This window comes from Macaca nemestrina, chromosome 5 (genome assembly GCF_043159975.1).
Source record: "Macaca nemestrina isolate mMacNem1 chromosome 5, mMacNem.hap1, whole genome shotgun sequence".
NCBI lineage: Eukaryota > Metazoa > Chordata > Mammalia > Primates > Cercopithecidae > Macaca > Macaca nemestrina.
Genome location: NC_092129.1, coordinates 105,702,393 through 105,720,635, shown reverse-complemented (window position 1 = coordinate 105,720,635; position 18,243 = coordinate 105,702,393). Strand labels below are relative to the sequence as shown.

The following is an 18,243-nucleotide window of genomic DNA, read 5'->3' as shown; positions in this document are numbered from 1 at the left end:
ACTAATAGGGAAAAGGAATCAGACAGATAAAATTGTGTTATCAAGCAAAATTCTACAGTAACTTTGGCTCAGTCTCACAGGGAAGCTCTGAAAAGAAAAACATGTAGGTCACATCTCAGAGTTGTCTTGATTGGCATAAAGGAGATGAAATAGTTATAGTTCTGCTTCCTGCAGTTATTGTTAAGGGCTACCCTCCAGGACAATGTAAATTCTCAGCCATTTGTGTAAACAGGTAAATGTGTACTGGCTTGTGTGAGTGAAAGCACATTTCACAAGAGTTGCACAATAATGGTAAAGAGGTCAAGGGAGTAAGACTGGAGCATCTGTTCCTGGATTCAATTCTTGATGGTTCTATAATATTGCTATATCAAAAAAGTGAGGCTTATGTAGCTTATCAGAGCCTGAGAAAACATACTACAAAAGGGACTGTGGGGTATTTCAATAAGAGAGGATGGGGAGGGGCTTTTTATAGGGTTCAGGCTTGTGCTGAATGATTCTCAGGAGGGCTTAGGGAAGTGGCCACCAGGTTTCTGTTGATGCTGTTGAGGAGCAGCAGCAGTTCAGCAATTGGGTACCTCAATAATCTTTGTCTGAGAGGCAAAAGATTGCAGTAGGGCTGAGATGTCATTGGTGGGAAAGCAGCAGTTGACTCAGAAGATGGACTTGGAGTTATACTGAAAACATTGTTTTCTATTGACCTTGCTAGGTATAATTGAAAACATTCTATTAGGAGAAGCACAGTTTAATTATGAGCAGGGTTTATTTTCACTTTCTCATCAATCATCACCATCATGAGTTAGTCCATAAATCCTACTATACAGGGAAGATTAAACAACCAACATACTACTCAGCTTCGGGGGTTTATGGTTTAAAGCAATTTCCTCTCGAACAGAAATTCAGACAAGCTTGTAATATGTCTCAATTGCTTTTTTGAGTGCTAAAACACTCCAATTTATATTAGGTGGTTACTATCAGGAGACTTTGGGCAAAAGGTTGGGACTGACAGTCAGGTTGATGTGGCAGTTTGATGCTCACTTAATACTCTACTACTCTGTGTGCTTGGAGATGGAAAGAAAGCAAATGAAACATTTCTTTTTTCCAGATGGGCCACATTTCCAAAGTTATTTTCACTGGCTTATTGAAGCTGAATGATCATTAAGGTCCCCGCACAAAACAGATACACTCAAATTGAGTAATCGGAAGAAAGTATAATACAGGGGTCAGTTGAAAAGATGTGGGCAAGGAAAACCATATGGGAAGTCAAGAACCCAGAACTAGTGGAGACTGTTATTCCTAGGCCCAAAGGAGTAAGGGAAGGAAGTGGTGATAGAATCTAGAGACAGAGCAGATTGTCTGGAAAAGGCAGCCTGACAGAAAAATGATCTTCATTCATGGGATAGAGCAAGCTGAGGTGGTCCTCCCTCCAAGGAGCCAGGGGCAAAAATGCTCAGGCTTTATTCTGCTTACTTCCCCCTATGTCTTACTGGTGCTCTCCACTGGCCAATACAACAGGAAACAAGAAGGCAAGGGGACTCTTTGAAAAGGTCCATTCGAATCAGCCTCCTGGAACACAGAGTAGGATGGATCAGGGTGGAAGTGGATCTGAAACGGTAGATGGAAGAAATCTGGCACAGCCCATCTAGAGTGATGATAGAATTTTCTCAGCTGTTATGGATCAGAGGTCTCTGAATCTGCCTTCATCTGAATTGTCATACTTACGTCAACAAAGAGGAATATGAACCAAATCGGCCCATGGAAAAGTTGGCAGTGAATAACAAAGTTCTGGGATCTGTTGCCTTTGACTATAAACTGTTCTGAAGATTGCTGGAATAGCTTAAAGCTCATCAGATTGCTATATCTCTAATTATAGGTAAAATAGTAGACTTGCAAAAAAAAAAAGAAACATAGATTGTACTCATCTGTGAATATGATGACAAGAAATGTACCCATGCATTGCATCTAGTTATTTCAGGAATACATATTTGATTTTGGGCCATTTACAGTTGTTTATTAATATGCCAAGGGATTGCTCTGCAGGTAATTCAATTATGTCATGGCATGTGAATTTGCCTAAAGGTTTTCAACAAATCTTAACATATCTAAGTAGTGTCAAGATCTCTACAAAAAAGACACTTGTGCCCCACACATAGAATTTAGAGAATGCTGTTTTGAGTTGAGAGTTACTTGAATGAAAAACATACAAAGAAAAAGCACTTAGCAGTTTTCTCATAGGCAAATTTCATTGTTGAAGTCTCAGAAGTAGTTGAGAATAGCAGGAGGATGGTTGTTGGGGGGAGGGTAGGGAATGCCATTGTGAACAGCTATTCTGGAGATCAGTGGTAGGTAAATTAGGCAAAAGGATCTGGGAGAACACATCTACCTGGAGCGATGTTGTCTGCATCAATATCGACATCACCTCTTTCTCTAAACGGAGAGCAAAGGAGCAAAGGAGCAAAGATTATGCACATGAAAGAATGCTGATAAGCACGAAATGACTCAGGCGTAAGTCTCAGTAATGGAGGGAATTTCTTTGAAGTCTCAGAAGAAATACAGTTGCCAAATTTCTATAAAATGAGTAAAATTCAATTTCAAGGAAAGATTGAAATAATTCAGTTTAGAGAGGTCAAGAAGAGGGAGGAAAAATAAGTGTGACCAAAGCAAGCAATAATATGGAAACCGGAAAATAAATATTACTAAGAATTCAAGAATGTATCAGGCTTCTTTTTAGAAATATGTGGTGCATGAAATACATTATGGAGGCATGACCAAAGGATAGAAAAGCTTTCAACCATGTTAATCCATGTTAGCCTTTGAATGCCATGTGACCCGGGGCAAGTCTTTGCATCCATTTGGTGCCAGTTTTCTTATCTGTGAAGGCCACAGTTGGAATTGGTAATCTTGAGAGATTTTTAAAAATTCTTATTTTCATTTTTTACCCTGTAGTCCATGTGGTCAGTAAACATTTTTCTAATGGTAAATATATATTACACTAAATAACCCTGTTTCCTGCCAAAGACTCTAATCTTTATTGATTTATTTAATTACATATAACTCACAAAGAGGAAGTTTGTAAGTGCACAAATCTCAAGTGGAGAGCTCAGTGAATTTTTATGTGCATCTGTCTAATCACCACCCGAATCAAGACAAAATGTTTCTAGCACCTCAGAAGGTTTTCCTGTGCCCCTTCCCAGTCAATACCCTCTTGTCTAGTAGTCATCTAGTCTGACTTCTATTTTATTTTATTTATTTATGTATTTATTTTTGAGACAGAGTTTTGCCCTGTTGCCCAGGCAACAGTGGTGATCTTGGCTTACTGCAACCTCTGCCTCCCAGATTCAAGCATTTCTCCTGCCTCAGGCTCTTGAGTAGCTGGGATTACAGGCATGTGCCACCAAGCCTGGTTAATTTTTGTATTTTTAGTAGAGACAGGGTTTCGCCATATTGGCCAGGCTGGTCTCAAACTCCTGACCTTGAGTGATATGCCAGCCTGGGCTTCCCAAAGTGCTGGGATTATAGGTATGAGCCACCCTGCCTGGCCTGACTTCTATTTTAGTAGTTGATTAATTTTATTTGCCTGTTCTTGAATTTTATATACATAAATCACAAAGTATTCAAACACAGTATTCTCTAACTTAGTCGTTAGTGTTATTCAAAATAGATAACCTTTAAGTGTAATTGGTATTAATAATCTTATTATGATGTTGTATAACTTTATGTGCTCTTTACATTTTATACAACTAAGGTGATCTACTCTAATTTTTATTTATTGTACAGCTAATTGTGTGGTTTTCTTTCAGATGGGAATAGTCTCCATTCTCAAATACAACTGTCTAATTATCACTCAAATGTCAAAATCCATTTCAAGTCTACTGCCTCTGGAAAATCTTTTTCTAACTATTTCAGTCCACGTCACTGCCCTGTTTTCTTATCTCTATGTTGTTCTTAGTCTATATTATTTACCATGGATATTAATTATATAGTACTTTATATTTTATCTGTTCCACATATTTGTGGTATCTTCTGTCTAAAAAATTGCATGTGCCAATGAAAAGGCAGTTTCATCTGTTATTTTTTAAAATCCTAGAATAGTAAAAATACCACAGAATAGAAATGGTTGACAATATGTGTGTGTGTGTGTGTGTGTGTGTGTGTGTGTCTGTGTCTGTGTCTGTGTCTTTCTTTCCATTGTATAGTCACTGTATGAAAATGTGAGCACTGGAGTCAAACAGCCTGAGCTTGGATTGAAGCTACCATTTATAAGCAGTGGATTTATGGGTAAGTTACCTGACTCTTTTAAGCTTTGATTTGCCATCTGTAAAATGGAGGTCATGGCAAAATTTAACAAACACATAAAGTGCTCAGGACTTTTTGTCTTAATGAGGCATTTAGTCTTATTATACTCTGTTCCAAAATCACCCTTTATATGTGGTTCTGTCACATTTTCATGAACATGACTCTGGTCTTAGAACTGAGCTAGTGAATTGTGTTTAAGTGCTTGTCTCTCAAAAAATTGTCTTAGAGTGATATATTTCAGATGATCAGTTAAAGAAATAACTCTTTTTCCTACTTTTAGGCCTGTATCAGTTGGTTTTAATACAAGCTACTAGCAGGAATTGCCACTACCTTCTGATGTAACATTTACTAACCTCCTGTTAGGTTCCAGATTGGGGTGTGTGCATATGTGTGTGTTTTGGGGGAATGGCATTAGGTTTTTAGTAGATGAAATATGTAATGTGTAACTAGTTAATGGAAATGACCTGAAATATTCCTACTTGAATTTCTAGAATAGTTTTTTCTAAAAGGATTCTTCAGTGAAATTTTTGAAACAAATAAAATTAGAAGTAAAATATTATTAAAATAGTGTAAAATATGTCTTTTTTAAGTGACTTTTAGCCATAGACTTAAGGAAATGAGATATTTATTTGTATTCAAAACTCTATTGCGACTATAATTTGGTTAAAGAACTCCTAGAGGTATATTAATCCAACATATGTTAGAAAATAATGGAAAGCTATTCTTTTGAGGACTGCGATTCAAATGATTTCCAGTCTTGTCTTCATGTATTCTATGTAAATATTGACCATTTAAAGTTAAGCCTTGAAATGCAGGGAGGATGGAGCATGCCATCACGTACTGTTGTGGTTACACTACAGGGTAACAAGCCCGTGCCACAGATCTTCTCCTGCATCAGCCTTCTGTTCAAGTCAACATATCATTAAAAAGAAGATCCCCCAAAACAGCAAAAAATTTTTCATGGACTCCAAGATGAATGTAGCTTTCTTACCATATTAGAACTAATTGAATTCTAACATAATACCCTGTTTCTCTCATCTGTTCCAATTCGTGGGTATTTACATAGCAATTTTGGTCATATTTTGGTAATGATGTAGATTTATGGAGGCTCATAATAGATGACTCATACAAAATCTTTTTTTTTCATTTCTGGAATCCTCTTGGCATGACTTCCAAAACTCAGCCACTAATAGAACATAAATATAGAGTGGCTATGTTTCTATTTCTAGAAAAAAGTGTAGTAAACTATAGTACTTAAGACATGGGGGTGGTTGGATTTGGGTATTTCCAAATCAGCAAAACATACTCATTTGCAACTTTTAAGGGTCATTTTCATTCTGAGTTTATCCTGGTGTTTTGTAATAACATGGCTGACTTTGGCAATTCCATTTATATACACATTCTATATTTTTTCTTTAATTTTTTCCTACTTATTCTTGGAGAAACTCAATTGGGTTCTAAGAACATTTTGGGAAATTTGGAAGTTTAGTGCAAATATATAAAACTTTTAAATATCCTTTTTGTTAAAAGGATTTATTTATTTATCCTGCTGACAAAATTTTAGCACTTGCTGTTTAGTATGTTTGCTAGGTAATATGGTATTAAAATTGGAGTTGAGTTTCATTTTGATATCTTGCAATGAAAATAAAACTTTTAAGTAAAAGGAAGATCAGTTTCAATGTGTGAAATAATACAGAAAGAAAGGAACGTATTAACTTAAATATGTAAGTTCAAATTTGCCATTAAAATGTTTATTCTTAATTTTTTTTATCTAAACCTGAAAACAACCATGAATCAGATTCTTTCATTTTTGGAAATGGAAGAAAACTTGCTTTTTTTAAAACTGAGATTTATAATCCCTTCAATATTCACCAAATTCTTAAAACTGAGAGCCTGCTATATGCCAGATGCGTTAAGACCCAAGGATTCAGTGGTAAGCAAAACAGATGTAGACACTGCCCTGGCCTCCTGGAGCATACAAAAGAGAGTCACACATTTTCTTCATGACTTTTTTATCTTGCAATGCAATTTATACATTAATTATATGTAAACGACTATTCGATATAATACTATATACTGAATTCTTAATCATATCACTTACATGATGATGATTCAAGTATATAGTTAATGAAAATATTATGCTTAGTCCTTATCAAATACTATTTACAGAAAAAAATCTGTATAGAAACTCCCAGTACTCTTGAATGTTTACATTTTATTGCTATCAAATAAAGATGCAAGTAATTGCTAAAAATGACATCTATAAATATTCATAAGTGAGACACGATGTTTGTGTATCCTAATTGTATTTTAACCATACACAGTTTAATCAAAAGCAGACTCTAAAATGATAATTAATGTAACTGACATTGCACTAATGCAAGACATTTATAGAAGGTACATTTATTAAGTTAAGCACATTTATAGCACATGTGGATGCTGAATAATTAAAATAACCTCTGCGTGGAAATTTACTTTAGAAACGAACACATTTAATTTTCATGTTTTGAGTAATTGTATTTGAATATTCTTTTCTTCCCAGAAGTGGTTATTTCATTTTTTATGGGAATTTAATAAGTTTAAATTTCTTATTTTTCCAGATATGTTAAGAAAATAATAGGTACTGTAACTCTGATCAAGTGCTTTATTCCCAGCTCCAAAATGTTTAATAATTTTCGTATAATATTGATTGTGTTTGGTTTTGTGTTACATTCCCTAATTTCTATGACTTTTATTAAAAAGATGAGTGTTAGATTTTATGCATATATACTATGGTGGACTAGTGACATACCACCCCAATCTCTCTTCTGGATTACAGGAATTATTCTTTTAGCTGCTGATAGTGCTGCTGGAAGAAGGTCATCAGCTATCAATCCTCTTTGGGGATGGTACCACATCCCCTGTCTGAAGCAGCCCACATTCAAACATTGGTCACTGTAGAGTAGGAAGACTAGCCAGTCTCTGAAGGGCTTTTTAGCTTCAGAGCACCTGTGGGGTCTGCTGAGACTGTTAGTGTTGGTATTGCAGGGTCACTGTTAAAGTCTGCTCCTTACTTCTTCTTTCCACAGGTATTGCTCCTAAAAGCTATCTCAAATAAACATTCCATCTCAGAGTAGGCTGTCTGAGGAACTCAGGCTTGGAATGTGCCCACTGACTCAAAAGTCAAATGTCATTGTGTATCAACAGTAAATTCAAGCAGCTATTATTGCATTGAAATGTATTCTGGTCAGTTAATTGGTGTAAATATTAATGAAGATAGAGAATTTTTATTTTAGTAATATTTTTTGATTCTTTAAAACAACTTCTTCACTTAATCATGGTTAGCTAATGATTAATTAAAAACAGATGAACAATACTGCAAATAATTGATCTCAACAGAAAAACGAAGCAATTCCATAGAAGTCACATTTTTCTTTGGTGAAAGCCTTAGTACTATTTTGACCTGCTGATTTAGCAGGCTGCAATCTGATTTTAAACAAAGGAAAAAAAGATGAAACAGACGCTTGTTAATCATGCCGGAACTTCTAAAACAGCTGTTGCTATGGGAGATATTGTCCCAGTATTTCTTTTGAATTTTACATGAGGACATTTACTCCCTTTTCCACATCGCAAATTACAGGAGTGATTTAGGTAGTTCTAAGACACCTAACCCTCTTTTCCTCTTTGAATGTACAACATTGCTATGTGGCATCCATTTGAATGTAATGCCTTTTCAGCAAAGCAAGGAAAAGTCTATGAACTATAATTACTCCCTGCAAACGTGCTTTATTATTAACACAATTTCTCAAGTAAGCTGTAAAGAATAGAGACTGTGCTAAGGGAGTTAATAAAACAATACCACTATTTCCCTAGCCAGTTTTTCCAGGTGCTGCCCCTCTCAAACAAAATCTATAGTTGCAGAATAGCATAACCCCTACACATGTATCAGTGGTGAAAACCGGAGAGGTGAGGCTCGTCCAAGAGAAACAAGATTAAAAATTCAGCAAGAGACAGAAATCTGGACATGCACCAAGCAACTTTTCATCAGCATGTCTGCCTGAGAGGAAACATTTTCCAGTGTCCTCCTTCCTTTTTCTTTGAAAATGAGCTCAACGGCCGTGTTCCCAGGCACTGTAACAAATGAGCTGCTTCAGGCACAGAGAGGCATTAATAAATGATGCTATTTGTTAAAGGTAGCTTAGACGTCCCGCTCCCTCAAGTCGATGTCAAACCCAGTGAAACAACAGCTCTAACAAATTTCTCTGCGGTCCACATTGGGTCTTGGTTGTGTTTTGTTTTATGGCGCAGGAGGTTCAGGTGGACAGGGCAGATGTGGTGGGGTGAAGGAGCTCTATTATATATGCTGACCTCTGTCAAGGAAATGGCAGAATTTCCGGAGCTCGTTAGCTACTTCCTCTTAGTATTTTCCACTTTCTCTCCAGCTGTGGATGCCATCCGAAGCCCTTGAACAAAGGCGCAGAAGGCCCAGAGCCAGCAGAGGGCGCATCCCTGGGCCCTAAGCCGAGGAGGTTTCCACCTGTCTACAGGAAACAACACCGCTTGCAGTTGCAAGGTTTGTCCTCAACCTACTGTTACATGGCTTGAGCCATTAATCCACCCCTATCACGCAGGAACATTCAGAAGTCAGGGACATTAAAAACACACAGGGCTCAAGTGTTTTGCACTAAGCTTGTTTACAGGAAAAGGAGAGCCTGGTGAGTCATCCTTCTATTTTCAAATGGAAACTACCCAGAATTTGTGAGTGCACTTGCAACTCTACGCATTTAAATCGATCAAACATTAAATATTAATGTGAATGACGTGGGAGCAGAACGCTGTTTACCAGGTGACTATGATAGAATGATTTTAAAGGTATTATGAGAAGGTGGGGAATTAGAAAGATACTTTGCCTTAGCTGTTTTTATTTTTTTATCCACCTGGGTATAGGAGAACTATTCAGTATTTAGTGGGGAGCAGGGTAACAGAAAGGTTACCATCATTAGTGATTCTAAATTAGAGCAAACCCATTGCAAGTGCCAATTCGCCAGTAGACCATGATACAGGCTGTAGCTTAAAACAGGAAAAGGAAGTGGTGCTAAAGGAGGAGAGAGGAAAAGAAGAGCGTTAACACTGGTGGAGGATTCAAAAGAAGCCTTGCTGCCCTTCTCTGAACACTGTCACTCTCCTTCCAGTGAGGTGCTTCACAGTTATTTTAAAGCTATGTCATTCTATACCTTTGCAGAGCCTTGCAGGTTGGTGAAATCAGCTAACTGGGTGAGCTTATCTGTATATTCATTCAAGTGATGTAAATACTGAACAGAATGGACCTTGTGGTATGTGTCTAGGAGCCTTCCTCTAAGGTGACACTGTTTAATTAATCAGTATTGCTTAACATAATTTGTTTAATAAAATATAAACCCTGCTAATTTGCTTTAATTCAATCCACACATCTTCTGTTGTCTTCAAGACCAAGACTTGCCAAGTGGCTTGCTGAATAAAGACACACTTTATCATTTTCAAGTCAAGAAAGCAGAGAGCTAAAGCACAGACTTCCAAGCTAGCCTGCCTCAGTTTTAATCTTGGCTTAAGTATGTACAGTTACTGTATGTCTTTGAGCAAGTTACTTTTCTTGCCTTAGTTTTCTTATCGGTAAAGTGGGGATGATAATAGTTTACACTTCTGAGGGTTTCTGTGTGGATGAGATGAGTTAGTGACAACTGTGTATGCTCAGAAAGCACGGAGTCCACAGTCAGTACTGTCCAAGTGTCTGTTCTTATTGTCATTGTCATAATCATCATAGAGTGATCCTCCCCAAACAGTGATCACATCATGGTCTGTTGGTATTTAACCTATGTTGACACCCAGTGATTACTATTCTACATCTATTTGTCCTTGGGTGGATTACCTAGTCTCTCTGAGCCTCAGGGATTCTTTTTCCATATAAAATAGAAATGAGAATATGAATTTGATATTCATTTAGTTAAAAGCAGCATATTGAGTAACTAATACGTTTCTTCCATAATCTAGATACTAGAGACGTTTTATTCAAAGTGAATAAAACAAAATGATATCTAAAAATCATTCTAGAGTTTTCCTGCAAATCTTCCCTGTTGAGGCATCTCTCTTTTAAAAGTGTAGAATATATATATACACACATTTATATATGGGCTAGGAATATATAGTAATATATATATGTAGTAATATATACATATATATATATGGGCTAGGAAATGCTCAGCAGATGTAATACATGCAGTGAATATGAGATATCTAAACTATGTGTTCTTCCAAATACAGCGTTAATTTGCTGAAAGCTTTTTTCTCCAAGTAGCTGAAGTTGTTAACACTTTGGAAAAAGCAAGTGAATCTGCCACATGATTATCTACATCTATATGTCCTTGGGTAGATTACTTAATCTCTCTGAGTCTCAGAGTTTTTTTTTCTTATAAAATAAGAATGAGAATATGAATTTTATATCCATTTAGTCAAAAGCAGCATATCGAGTAATTATGTTTCTTCCATAATCTAAGCACTAGAGATGTTTTATTCAAAGTGAATAAAACAAAGTCTTTGCTGTGATGATAAACATATGTAAAAAGTACATAGTATGTTAAGTGATTTAAAAATGTGCCATATGAATATAAAACAGAAAAGAGGCCAAAGAGTGATACGGAGCAGGAGCAGCAGATATGATAGCTTTTCTAATAGTGGATGCTGGCATGTTTGAAAATTCTTGGTGTCACAGCTGTAACATTATGAATTTTTTCATCAAAACTGAAAGGTGAAGAAATCTCTTTAAAAGTCTTCACTGGCACATGAGGCTTTTCTCCAAGAATCTTCTTTTTGAAGCTACCGCAGAATGGCTTCTGACGTTCTGGAAACCAGAACACGGGCTTTTGTGGGAAAATTGTTCCAATATGCCCCCATCTAGGGAGCATGGCTGGCCGTATCCTCAGGAAAAAGGTATTTTCCCATGTGTTCATGGCTTCAGTATCTCTTCATGACAAAAGAAGATAATTATATTTGTATTTTTCAGTAATTAATTGTTTGCTCTGAAATCACTCAAACTTGTTTTTCTTTTTTAAGATGGAGTCTTACTCTGTTGTCCAGGCTGGAGTGCAGTGGCACCATCTCGGCTCACTGCAACCTCCGTCTCCTGGGTTCAAGTGATTCTCCTGTCTCAGCCTCCCAAGTAGCTGGGACTACAGGCATGCACCACCATGCCTGGCTAATTTTGTTGTTTTTCTTACAGAGGGGATTTTGCCACATTGGCTAGGCTGGTCTTGAACTCCTGACTCAAGTGATCTGCCCTCCTTTGCTTCCCAAACTGCTGAAATTATAGGGATGAGACACTGAGCCTGGAAAATCACTCAAATTTAACACTGGAATTAGAATTACCAATATTTTCTATGTAGATACCTTCATTCTCATCTGGAAACTCTTATAGCTGGAACATCAACAATGCACTGAATTACCAGTATTTCTCCCCTTTAGAACTTTTCCCAGAGAAGTCTTGATGTCCTTGGACCTTTTCAGTTATCATAGCTTAGAAAAAAGCACAGTCTTTAAGAGGCTGTGGTAACTGAAAATTATTTCTGGGCTGTCAAATATGCTTAATAAAAGTTTCAGTAAACTCAGTGACTTCTGTATAGCACATGTAATCTTAATGTGAAAGACATTTTACATTTTTCATCTGGCAAAACCCTGTGCGACACAGTTGGAATTATTCTTCAAGAAGTGTCAGCAGGGTGCTGAAACAAATCATGGGCTAAGCTTTGGTCACAGCTTGTCCATTTTTAGGTTCTCCGGGACCCAAATTGTCTATCACTGTATAGAAGACCCACAAGCGTCTCTTCCCTCAGCACTCTTCTTGCTATTTCACCTTTTGCTCAGTCCTTACTCTTTTCCAGTTGAAGAGCTTTCCATGTATAAATCAAAAGTGGAGGTTGGTCCCAGAGATTGGACCTGAATTAAAATCTGTTTTCTATATTTTCCTTGTCAAATAGGATTGTCTGAATTTCAAATCATGTTAGTTTGCTTACTCTGGCTAAATTCCTTATTTCTTTTGTTGATTAATTTTTGATACTTGATCATAGTTGTACAAATATTTTCAATTATTTCCAAATATGTGATTTAGTTTTTAGGCAATACACTAGGTTTCCCCTCCAAATTTATGAGCCTTGTCAATATTATCCAGAACTTTGATGTCTGAACAGGCCTCCCATGGAGAATGTTCTCCTTGACTTTACTTTTGAATGCACTCTATGAAATAGCATGCTGCGTTTTTAGATTTGTCACTCATACTAAACTCCACATTCACATACTAGTTATGAATATATTTGGACAGATGAATTATACAAAGTAATTGTTTTGAGCTTTATCAAGATTAAAGTTCACTTGTATAGAGGATGCATTTTAAAATACTCTAAGGTCTTCTTAAATTTGAGCAACATGTGAATAAGTCACTACCACCAATAGCCTATCTATTCAGGTTCAATGCTGTTTTTATAAGTACTTTCTATTTGGGCTTTCAAAAATGTAAGTGGGATGAGAGAGAGTAAACAGTCGTCATTTGTTCTCTTCCAGGATTAGATTACATGATAGTTGCTTAGTTACAGCTCTACACAGTGTACGTACCTTTATGTGTAAATACAGATTTCAAAATCTCTAAAGGTGTACCCTGGGTCAGAGAGGTTTTTTGCAGCTCCAGAAAATGCGTGCTCTTGGTTTCTCACAAAAAGGCATCAGCCAAACATGTTTGGTGATGGGAATGTAAATAGTGAAACGAATCTACCAACAATAATGAGAAAAGAAAAGAACTTACTTGATTCCTAGAACCTAAGGTACAAAAAGGCAAAGCTAACTGAAAATGCCTCAGGTGGTGCATCATGTCTACCAGGCGCATTTTGTGACACTGTTTGCTTCTCTTTAGTACTTTTGCACTAACTCCATCAAATATTTATAAACAACCTTCTCCCTTTTCAGTACTGCCAATTCATTCCATTCAAAACTAAGTCATTTGGTGCTAAGTACCCAGTTCTTGCCATGGTACTCCATGGGCCATAGAATGACTGAGTTTGGTCTCAGTAATGCCTCTCTTGCTATTCCATTCCCACCAGTGATGTTGAGAGCTAGAGAGTTGGGGGACAGAGCTAGCAGGGGATTTCCTTTCCGTTCTTGTTCCAGAGTGGCTGCAATGAAGATAAGATAAACAAGCAATGTCTGTGCAAGGCACTGCCCACTTCTGTCTTGGTGGAAAAATGCTTCTGAAAGTCAGGGACAAGGGGGAGAACTGATGCCTACATCTGTTCCTGGTTAATTTCCCTTAATTACCACCAGATCAGCCTTGTACCCTGTCCCTTGTTTGCACTCAGAAAAAAGTTTATTTTACAAATGTTTAACCTGAAAACTTTGTAGGTATAAAAAAATACCTACAGCACAGTGCAAAGGCTCAACTCTGCCAGCACCCACCAGCCAAGGGCTTTAGGGACTGCTTATAGATGTTTATTTTTAAAGTTTAACCAAATGGCTGAGAAACAACTATTTTGAACCCCACCTATTCTTAAACAGATTGTAACTAGATTACAAGTAAAAACCCTAAGAAGCTGTTTTTAAATTAGTTAAAACTTGTATAATATCCAAGAAATTTATAGAAGTTAATTCTCCATTTCTCTCTCAAATTCCTTAATTTATTTTCATAATTGGAGAAATGAGCAATTTTCCTATTCTGTTAAAATATCTATGAGATAATGATAAAGTGAAAAAAATTAATCAAATGGAAGAATTTGCAGAGGGATATTAGGTTCAGAAATAAATTATTTCAACATGTGAGGTTTTTATTGGGCTGCCAAAGAAAATCCATGGAGTAGGTCACAAGAATAGAATCAGTAGCTAGTAGGCTTAAGTTTCTTGGTTTAGAAAAAGTTAAGATGGTGTTCAGATATTACATTTTCTAAGAAGTTGGGTGGTTTGGAGCAGAATATGTACTTACAATTTTAATTTCAAAAAACAGATTTTGGAAAACTTGATTAGAAATGAATTTAATGATTACTAATCTTTGTCATTAATAATGGCTCACATTATCTTTGACTATATTTTATTCCAATATTTTAAATTTTAAGAACTGGGCTAGAAGGAAGAAAATTGGGTTATAGTCCTGAGTTTTGACACTAACAAACAATGAAACTTTGGGAAAATTCATTTAAATTTTAGAGGCCTCAGTTTTCACTAAATGTGAACATTGCAATGTCTAATTAATGTATTTTCTAGCCTTCCAGCTCTAAAATTTACTCCAAGAAAAGTGAAGATATTTTCACCATCACTTCAGGTGCGTCCTCTGCTTTCTAATCATATTTGGTTAGAAATGGTACCAACTTCTCTGAATGCTCTGTAGTTATTGCAAATTTGTGCTATTCAGATAGTAAACTTTCGCTCCTTAAACAAAAGTTTGAAGGCTGCTGGTTCTATGAACAAGATGCATGAATTTGCATGCTTCAAACTCAAGAGATTTCTCAAGGCTAGCAAGGTTTTACAGGAAAATTTACATTTATTTCTTCTGTAGCCAGGAAATCCTTTCTGCAGGAGTCTGATTTAAGTGATATTTTCGTTGTCGTATATTTTCTAAAATTAAGTTTTGAAAATACAATAAGTTTAGAGGACAGCTAGTAAAACAAAGTGAAAAAGCTTTATTACATTCGTCCTGGCAATCAAATACGAAAAAAGAAGGCACTAAAACCTTGGGATAAATAAGAAGTAGTAGTTTAAAAATAATTAAAATTATTTTTAAAATAATGAACTTAGAGACTAAGAAAAGCTTTTGAGATGTTGTATAGGCTCACCCACCGACAAGCATTTGCACACACATATTTACATACAATCTGAAGAGGTCCAGAAGGGAAAAGAACTCTATTAGGGTATCAGAAAACCAAATAGGCCATCTCTAAATTCCAGTTTTTGAAGTAATTTTTGTTATCTGCATTTGACATTAGAGAGAAAAAACAAAACAAAACAATGACAATGGTTAATTATTCAAATAAGGGAAGAGTTTACTGGCATAGATAAATACAATTAATGGATAACTCTCAAATCATTTTTCTTTGATTTTGTAAAACTCATTTTAGCTTCTTTTGCCTTATGCTGATGTTGAAATCTGGGCTTCTTGAAAATGCACCAGTTGTTAGTTAGCCATATTTGTGGTAAGTTCCTGGAGCAAAGCCAGCCTGAATATTCTGTGGATGGTCTTTAAAGTGTGTGCAATATATGTGGATAATTATGAGCTTTCAACAGGTTTTTATGTATTAATAAGCATTTACTCCAAGGAGAAATCTGAGCACATTAATAAAGGCTGCAGTCAGTCCCACAGAGATGCATATATTTTACCACAGCATGTGAATAGACTTTGGAAGGTGGCTGCCATTTCTCCTTCCAGATTTTACAGATGAGAATAATCTACAGTTAGAGGCATAGTATTCTGCTTTGAAATGCCACAGGATAGAACAAAAGAAAATGTCTGGCCTTTATCTCTCTCACCCACCTTTTACTTTTCTCTCCATTTCGATGTGGTCACTTTCTCATCTCAAATTCTGGAAACAATTTTAGTTTGGGTCTTACTCAGTGTGTTGTTCTGGAGAAATCATGGGGGCACTCAAATGTAATGGTGAGTCTGATTCTTGTTAGGCTTATATTCAAGCACAGTTTTTAAATAGATGAAACCATTTTTGAGGGTTTGTTTTGATAAACTTATATCAATAATTTCACCATTACAACAACACTCCTTAGTAGATATTATTAACAGTGGTTATGAAATGCAAATCAGGTCCCCAAGAAGCTAAGTTATCTGAGGCCACTAGGGTTGTAAGTGACAGAGCCAGTCCCACCTAACTGAAAATGTACATTCCCCATATATATATTTAGTTTCAGCTTCTTTCAGTCTTTGGGATATAGTAGATGCTCAGTTACTACTTAGTGAATGCTGTTTGAAGGATATAGGTAACTTCAAAACTGCACTAGCTTCCTGATGTGGCATCTAGCCAAACACATTGCTGTTCATCCTCCTCCATTCCAGACTAGATATTGAGCTTCTGTGCTCTTTGAAGCAGAGTGATGGACTAGACAACTCCAGCTGGAAACTTCATGTCTTGGAACGTATACAATTAAATGACTTCTTCACTAATAAACATCTTATTCTTTGAAGTTGTAGATACAATGATTTAAGACCTCCACATGTGACTTTTAGATAATAACATGTCTTTTAAACAAACAGTAGAAGATAGGTTTAAAATACACCAAAGAGTAGCTGAGCCATTTATATCCTGGCATTGCATAATCCTACTTGCTACTGATGTCTCAAATAATTAAGAAATATTAAATGTTGACATTTTATAAGTACATGTAGTTTTTTTTGTACTACTAATTATTTTTTAATCCTGGAAAACATTAAAGTAATTGCAACCAGCTTTCATGTATTGAGTTTTCAGTGAAAATTTAAAGCAGCCATCTTATGTCTGAGCTTTACAATGGCGTCTATATTAGAAAGTTCTAGAATGACTTCCTGTTATGTTTTTAGGTAAAAACTTCAATAATGCTGTAACTATTTTTAATTTAATAGGCATATTTAACAATGGTCATTTTTTACTATTGCTTCGAATCTTTAATCTTCTGAATTTATTGATGTTTATGTAAATAATGGTGTACACTAAGGAACTTACCAGGCTTGGGGTTCTTGAACATACTGAATCCTTTTACACATTCTTCTTGCCTTGGTTGTTGGCATTCTGCCTGGATTAAAAAGAAAAAGCAAAACCAGAAACCATAAGTGAGAGACTCTTCATAATTCTATAACTATTTAAGTGTGTGTGTGTGTGTGTGTGTGTGTGTGTGTGTGTTTGGTTTCAATTCTTGTTCCTTAGTGAACTGTATAATCTTTGACTGCAGACTGAGTCTATACATTTCCCTTTCTTCTCCCTGTATGACTCACATATTTCCTGTGTTGTGTGCCATGGGAATGCTTGTATCCTATAAGCCTACATGTTTGTGTCAGAATAATAATCGAGTTGGCACAATGGATGAGAGGAGTATTTGGAGCCATTTCTATGCTATGAAGGAGAGCACTATTCTTAACAATATATAGAAGTGACCGTGAATCACATAAATATAGCCTAGTAAACCCAACAAATGCAACCCCAACTTCTTAACTGAACTGAACCACAAATACTCATAGCCACTCCCATGAGGAGGGGAAGTTAGCCAGCAGGGAAACTAAGCAGAAAGAGGTAGAAGGCCTACTAATTGAGGTTAAAATATGCCATGTTTGCAAATTTTATTTAAAAATATGACTATGTGAACACACTGTTAATCCCCACTCCCAGGGCCTTGGAGGGATCCTGTGTGTGTGAGGAATCCCGAGGTTTTGGTTTCATTAGTTTCACAGTAAATCCACTTCTCTACTCCCAGACCCACCCTTTTCTCTAATGATGTGTTCTTTTTTCTCTATAAAGACCTTCGTAGTATGTTGTTTGCACCTGTCTTTCAGAGGAAATTAACTTACACTACTTTCTTTATAATACTTAAGTGTGCGAATATACATGCACACATACATATATACCTCAGTTAACTATGTATATACCTCATTTTCTAGTATTGATCTGAGATTTTTGAGCATAGCTACTGTGTAATGCTTATTTTTGCATTCTATGCAATAGTAGGCTTTTTGAATAAATCTTTCTTCATACATATAAATTTATCTGTCATAGATGGGCAAAGACATGGACATTTAAAAAGGCCTTTTGATATAAATTTCATTATCATCTTCCAAAAAGATTATTTCTATGTACACTTCTACCACAGGTACATAAGAATTATTGTTTAATCACATTCTACAAAATACTTGGTATTACTTAGGTTCCAAAATAACCCCATTGTATACATTTATTTGGGATAATTTTTTGTTTTTGCTACATTGAGTTTTGCTAT

At 36.1% G+C, this 18,243-nt stretch overlaps 1 long non-coding RNA gene across 1 annotated transcript in view; it reads right to left on the bottom strand.

The window, feature by feature from the left end:
* LOC139363362 (uncharacterized) overlaps positions 1-18,243 on the bottom strand; it is a 41,228-nt gene that overhangs the window by 7,482 nt on the left and 15,503 nt on the right. The window contains exon 2 of the long non-coding RNA XR_011623598.1: positions 16,980-17,049. This is a non-coding gene — a long non-coding RNA (uncharacterized lncRNA). The remainder of the gene's footprint in view (positions 1-16,979; positions 17,050-18,243) is intronic.